Source organism: Marmota flaviventris, chromosome 6 (genome assembly GCF_047511675.1).
Source record: "Marmota flaviventris isolate mMarFla1 chromosome 6, mMarFla1.hap1, whole genome shotgun sequence".
Classification (NCBI taxonomy): Eukaryota; Metazoa; Chordata; class Mammalia; order Rodentia; family Sciuridae; genus Marmota; species Marmota flaviventris.
The window spans coordinates 31,630,926-31,636,996 of record NC_092503.1 but is presented as its reverse complement, the minus strand read 5'-3'; the positions used below and the strand labels follow the sequence as shown (position 1 = coordinate 31,636,996).

Sequence of the window (6,071 nt, the reverse complement as noted above, 5' to 3'; positions counted from 1 at the left end):
CTAAAGAATATATTATCAATGTTCCAGATCAATGTGATTTAAACTAGGATGACTAAACAGTTCAGACCGCTTTCTTGAAGAGAGATCTGAACAATTCTAGCAATGTCTCTCTGAGTATGCCATAAAAATGCAGCAAATAATAGCATCATTTTGAGGGTGGTAATACATCATATCAAGGCTGATTAGAGACATGGGTTGAGAAAATATAAAACTTATTGAAAATGTTGGTCCAAATCTGATGGGTCATCAGGCTGTTAGATATATAAGGCAGAATTTCTCAACCAATAATGTGCTGAAAATGGTTTCCATATAACCAGGAGATACTGATTCACTCACTACTCAGGGCAGTCAGACTTGGCCACTGCTCTTAGCAAGAAGACTCAGGCCACAATCAGCTGTACTGAATGGCTTCTGATATTGCCCAATGTGCAGGCAGGATCTGGCACTGTGAGGTCTTTTCTGCAGGTGACAAGCAAGGTGGGAAACATTCATTGCTTCCTATTCTTCTATGGCATACTATAGGAAAGGACACAATCCTTAATACTTTGTAGTTGCTTTAATTTTGGGATTATTCACCCGTAACTATAATACGCCCTTTGTCATATAACTCTGCAGCTTCCCAAGTGAAAGAGTGAGAACAATAGTGTGCAGGTTCTGAGCCCAGGTCTTATGAGGCCTTACTCTTTTTGTTTGCTTTATTGAACTCTGCCTTCACCACTAGCACATGCTCTGGTTTCTCTCAGATCTGAGGAGGATGAGAGATACAGGAAACGCACTATAGCACTGAAAAAGCCCCCTTCTCCTAAGTTGCTGGAGCTTAGTGTTTATCTGGCTCAGTCTTAGCTAAATGTGTAAGAAACAAATGCTTAATGTTAAATGAACTTAAGAATTGGTGTTTGTTGCATACAATTGTCAACTGACGAACACTGTAGTATGTTTTTATTATGTCAAAGCAAAAACTTTCACCGGACAAAGAATACTTCATCCAAGACTACTGCAGTAGGGCAGAAAGGCCAGAACTCTAGTCTAATAAACTCAACATCACAAAAACTAGGGCTGGAGAGTTTTTGAGAACTAAGGGTGAGGAGGTTGTGGCCACCTCTGTTTGCTGATTGGCCTTACCAAAAGGAAAGTAAATTTTCTCCTATCTTGACAACAGGAAGTAGCTTTTCAACTTGGAGTGAGGCACTTTCTGAAGTTAAGCTCCTTCCCTACCTTACACAGAGACTGAGAGATAGAGATGCTGTCTTCCTTGATGTTTATATTACCATCAATGGCTTCCAGGTGCTCAGAAAAGATATTCCCGGTTTGTAAAACTGTCAAAAAGGTTTCATAGAGTTTTACATCTGAAAGGGGCTGAGGAAGTATTTAGAATTTTATTTTTTCTAAATGTTTGGGGCCTTGAGTCAAGAGGAATGCTGTTTTAAATTTTGTTGAGCTGAAGGGAAGGTTAAAGATATTGTAGTCATTTATAAAAATTCTACAATATAAAGGAAATGTGTCATTACCTCAGATGACTTATACCCGTACCCCACATTCCTTCTCTGACCTTATTCTGAGGAGCATATGTTACCAGGTACAATGAAGTGAGAAGATGGGGAACAGAGACTTAGAACACTCATGGAGATGAGGTGCACCTTCTGCAAAGACTCATATTCATAGCCACATCTTCCTTCTGTGACACAAAGAGACTGAGCAGAAATGGTGACCTAAGGTTGTCACTGATTTTAAGCAACTATTGGAGGGAGATTGTGGAAATTGTATTTTAGGAATTAAAGAAGCCAGTGTTTGAGATGCCATGACCCAGGAGAAATAAGAATAGCAGAGAAGAGAGACAAGCATACTGTGTTGCTTTTGCCCTTAAGGATTTTTCTAGATTCAACAGTGTTCCCTGGTTAAAGGCAGTGACAAAGAAGAACATAATTGCTATGAAGTTAAGTAGAGCTTTGGCACTCTTACATAGCTGGTCAGGCAAAAATTGGAGTTTGGGTTTGCCACAGAATAAGACCAAAGTAAATACCCCAGTATTTCAAGGGAGACCTCTGACTAAGGGAAAATCATAAAATATTAGCTTTCACTAGTTCTGAAATTTAAACTGGACACATCAAATACCTGCTCTGGTTATACTCTGCCAGGCTGAAGAAATCTAAATCCTCCCTGGAAGAAAACAAAACAACATTATTCATATTCTCTGCAGTTTTCATACCTAATCAGCAGTACTCAATGAAAATAACAAGACATTCCATGAGCTAGGACTAACTGAACACTAAGTGGAAAGAAAGACCCATCGAGGACCTGGATGTTGGGCCTAACAGACTTGGATCTTAAAAAAGAAATTTCAACAGAAAACTGAAACATATAAGGAGCAAAATGGAAAATACTGAAATAAAAAGTATAATTATTGCTTAAGAGCAGATTAAAAACTGTAAAAGAGGATTAGTGAACAAAAACTGGTAAATAGAAAATATCCAGAGAATAATTTTGTGTTTTGAAAATACAGAAAACAGTTTAAGTCTTATAGGTCATAATAAAAAGGTCTAAAGTAGTACACCATGATCCCCAAATATTTAAAGTTGGATGAGTAATGCAGAACCAATATCTGAGGATCTACTTCACTGACAGTTTTTTCAACATAGATGAAAGGCATGTAGACCACCTAGACATAGGAGTTATTCAAAAGCTGCTTGCTACTGCTATCATGATGGTGGCATTAAAGATAAAGTCATCTGCTGGGTGAGGTGGTGCAGACCTCTCTCTAATCTGAGTGACTTGGGAGTCTGAGGCAGGAGGATCCCCAAGTTTGAGGCCAGCCTCAGCAACGTAGTGAGGCCCTAAGCAACTTTGCAAGACCCTATCACAAAATAAAATATTAAAAAAGTCTGGGAATGTAGCTCAGTGATAAAGTAGACCTGGGTTCAATCCCGTGTGTGTGTGTGTGTGTGTGTGTATAAAAGTCACCTGCTTTGCACATGTGAATTGTGCATTGTGACTTATAGGAATTTCCTATGCAGCTTTTTGGAATTCCTACCACACTTTAAGCAGCACATTACCTGTACAATGGACTGAGTAGCAACCACAAGATAAGAACTATGACCAAGATTCCAAGAAAATTGGTGTGAAATGTCAATTGGGCCTTCTGCAGTCATATTGAACTCAGAAATATCAAGTAACTGTGATGAGGCAGAGTTTGAACAAGAACTACAGAGTGTTTCTAATTTCCTGTACAGACAAAATCAGCAGGAGACTAAGGGGAGATGAAGGGATGAAAAGATGGAGATAATACTGGGAAGAAAAGTTTGATAGAGCAAAATCTCTTGAGAAGTAGAATTAAGAACATCTAGATTTCTCCCAGAGATAGAGAAAGAACCAATTATAATACATTGATTCTCAAGTCTAAAATAACCAAACCAGGAAACTGTGAAATTGGTAGCAAATAGGTGCTCTGTAGCTTTTGCAAAAGAGATCACCAGATTCATAGCCCTTCCAAGGCCTGGAGGGGATGTGCTGTATTGCGAGGAGGCCAGTACCCCACCAGGGTAGATTCCTGCTCAGGAGGTATGAGCTGCTTGAGAAATAGAAAGTCTGAAATAATTAGTAAGAAATAAGAGACAGAGACAGAAATTTAATTAAAAAGGAGTGCCTGATAGGTCTTCTAGTCCTGATAGGAGCTGAAACTGAACAACTAAAAAGTGCCTCTGGTTCTTTATTTAAGGGAGAGTTCATCAAAAGTTTCAGCAGCAGGAGTTTGGGTAATCTTGTTTTGGTGCTTGCTTCTCTGTGTGGCAGGGGTCTTGCAATAAACAGGTTGGTTGGCATTTTGGCAAGCCACACCCATCTCTGAGAGGGTGTATGGCTCCAGCAGGTCACGCCATCTCTGATGCTGTGCTGCACCTTTTTTTTAAAATTAGGTATATATGACAGCAGAATGCATTTTGATTCATTGTACACAATAGCTGCACAATTTTATACTTCTATGGTAGTACATGACGTAGCATCGCACCATATGTGCAGTCACACATATACCTAGGGTAATGATGTGCGTCTCATTCCATAATTTTCCTACCCCCATACCCCCTCCCAACCTCTCCCTCCCCTTTGCCCCATCAGAGTTCCTCTATTTTTCCCATGTGCCTCCCACCCCGTTATGGATCAGCATTCACTTGAGAGAACAAAAACTGAATGGTATTGGCACCAAAATAGACATGTAGACCAATGGTACAGAATTGAAGACACAGAGACAAAACCACATAAACACAGTTATCTCATACTAGACAAAGGTGCCAAAAAATATACATTGCAGAAAAGATAGCCTCTTCAACAAATGGTGCTGGGAGAACTGGAAATCCATATGCAGCAGAATGAAAAAAAAAAAAAACAAAAAACCTATCTCTCACCATGCACAAAACCCAACTCAAAGTGGCTCAAGGACCTAGAAATTAGATCAGAGACCCTGAGCCTAATAGAAAGAAAAAGTAGGCCCAAACTTTCATCACATTGGATTAGGCCCCAACTTTCTTAACAAGACTCCTAAAGTACAAGAAATAAAATCAAGAATCACTAAATGAGATGGATTCAAACTAAAAAGCTTCTTCTCATCAAAAGAAACAATCAATGAGGTGAAGAGAGCGCCTACATTTGGGGAGCAAATTTTTGACACATCCATCTCCTAGAGGCTGTATGGCTCCAACAGGTCACCCCATCTCTGATGCTGTGCTATACCTGGCAGGTCAGATAGAGCACTAATCTCCGAGATAAAAAGAGCTCAAAAAACAAACAAACAAACAACCCAATCAATAAATTAGCTGAGGAGCTGTGCTAAACTTTCAATGGAGCTAGGTAGGAAGCCGCATGAACCCAGAATTCCCAAACCAGCAGGATTGCGCTGGGAGTTTCTGATACCAGGCTTTCCTGCCTGATGGCTTTGATCTGGTTCATGCACAGTTCATGGATGGCTCCTGGCAGTCAGTATTGGGCACATCATAAGTTTAGGAAGTGGTCAACATTCCTTCTTCCATTGCGAAAGCCACGGTCATTTTGTAGGAGATGGAACCTGCAAAGACCATCAAGATCTACTTTGGTAGAACGAGCCAGACTGCATCTCATCCTTCAGATAGTTTGGGAGAAATTTATAAAGTTTTCACACTTGCTGTGATGTGAAATTTTGCTCTTCTCTTTTCCACCTATGTTTCATCTTCATTGACAGGTACAGTGCTCTGTTATTCACTCTTTGGTCTATCCTATCAAATCCATAGTGTCTGTGTTGGGAATTTGCATTGGCATCTCCTGGACCCTGCGCCTGGTGTCCAGAAGTGCTGTGTTCTACACAGGTGTCAGTGATGATGGAGTGGAGTGATTTTCCAGTGCCCTCAACTTCATAGTAGGTTGTCAGCCTATTATAAATCAAATTTGGATTTTGGCAGATTTTCTGTTACTTTTCACTCCTACTTCTATTTTAATAATTTTGTATAGTAATATTTTTTACGTGGCCAGAAAAACAGGCTAAAAGAGTTAAAAATATTAGCAAATCAGAGTCATCCTCAAAGAGTTACAAAACCAGAGTGGCCAGGAGAGAAAGAAAAGCAGCTACCCGGGTAGCCTTTGTCATCTCATGGTATCTGTATTCAATTCATTGATTCTTTGCTGATTTTATAAGTCTTTCCTATGTTTATGAGGTATTTTGCTGGTTTAGTTATGGTAACTCTTTCTAAATACTTTGACTTTATAATACCCTTGGTTTAAGAGAGCAATAAAACTTACTATGACCAGCCAGGTACTAAGAGATAGTTCATCAACCATACATTTATTTTTCTAAATCAGCTAACTTTGATAGAGGAATTCATTGACATCATGAGAATTTCCCAGTCATTATGACAGTTACACAGGAAACACATATGATACATTAAATTGAAGAAGGGAAATGTCACCTCAATTCTACAGCATAACCTTCATGCTAGTAGCTTCTTGGTGAAATAAACATCCTGAAGCATTTGAGAGAAACATTATTTACTAAATGATAATTGACACAAGATGTATATTTCCTAGATTCCTCAAACCTGCCCAGTTCCTTGCTT

The 6,071-nt window shown here is 39.3% G+C and overlaps 1 pseudogene; it reads left to right on the top strand.

The window, feature by feature from the left end:
• The first annotated feature begins 3,089 nt into the window (after window positions 1-3,089).
• On the top strand, window positions 3,090-5,812 carry LOC114095272 (trace amine-associated receptor 6-like; annotated as a pseudogene).
• The last annotated feature ends 259 nt before the right edge of the window (window positions 5,813-6,071 follow it).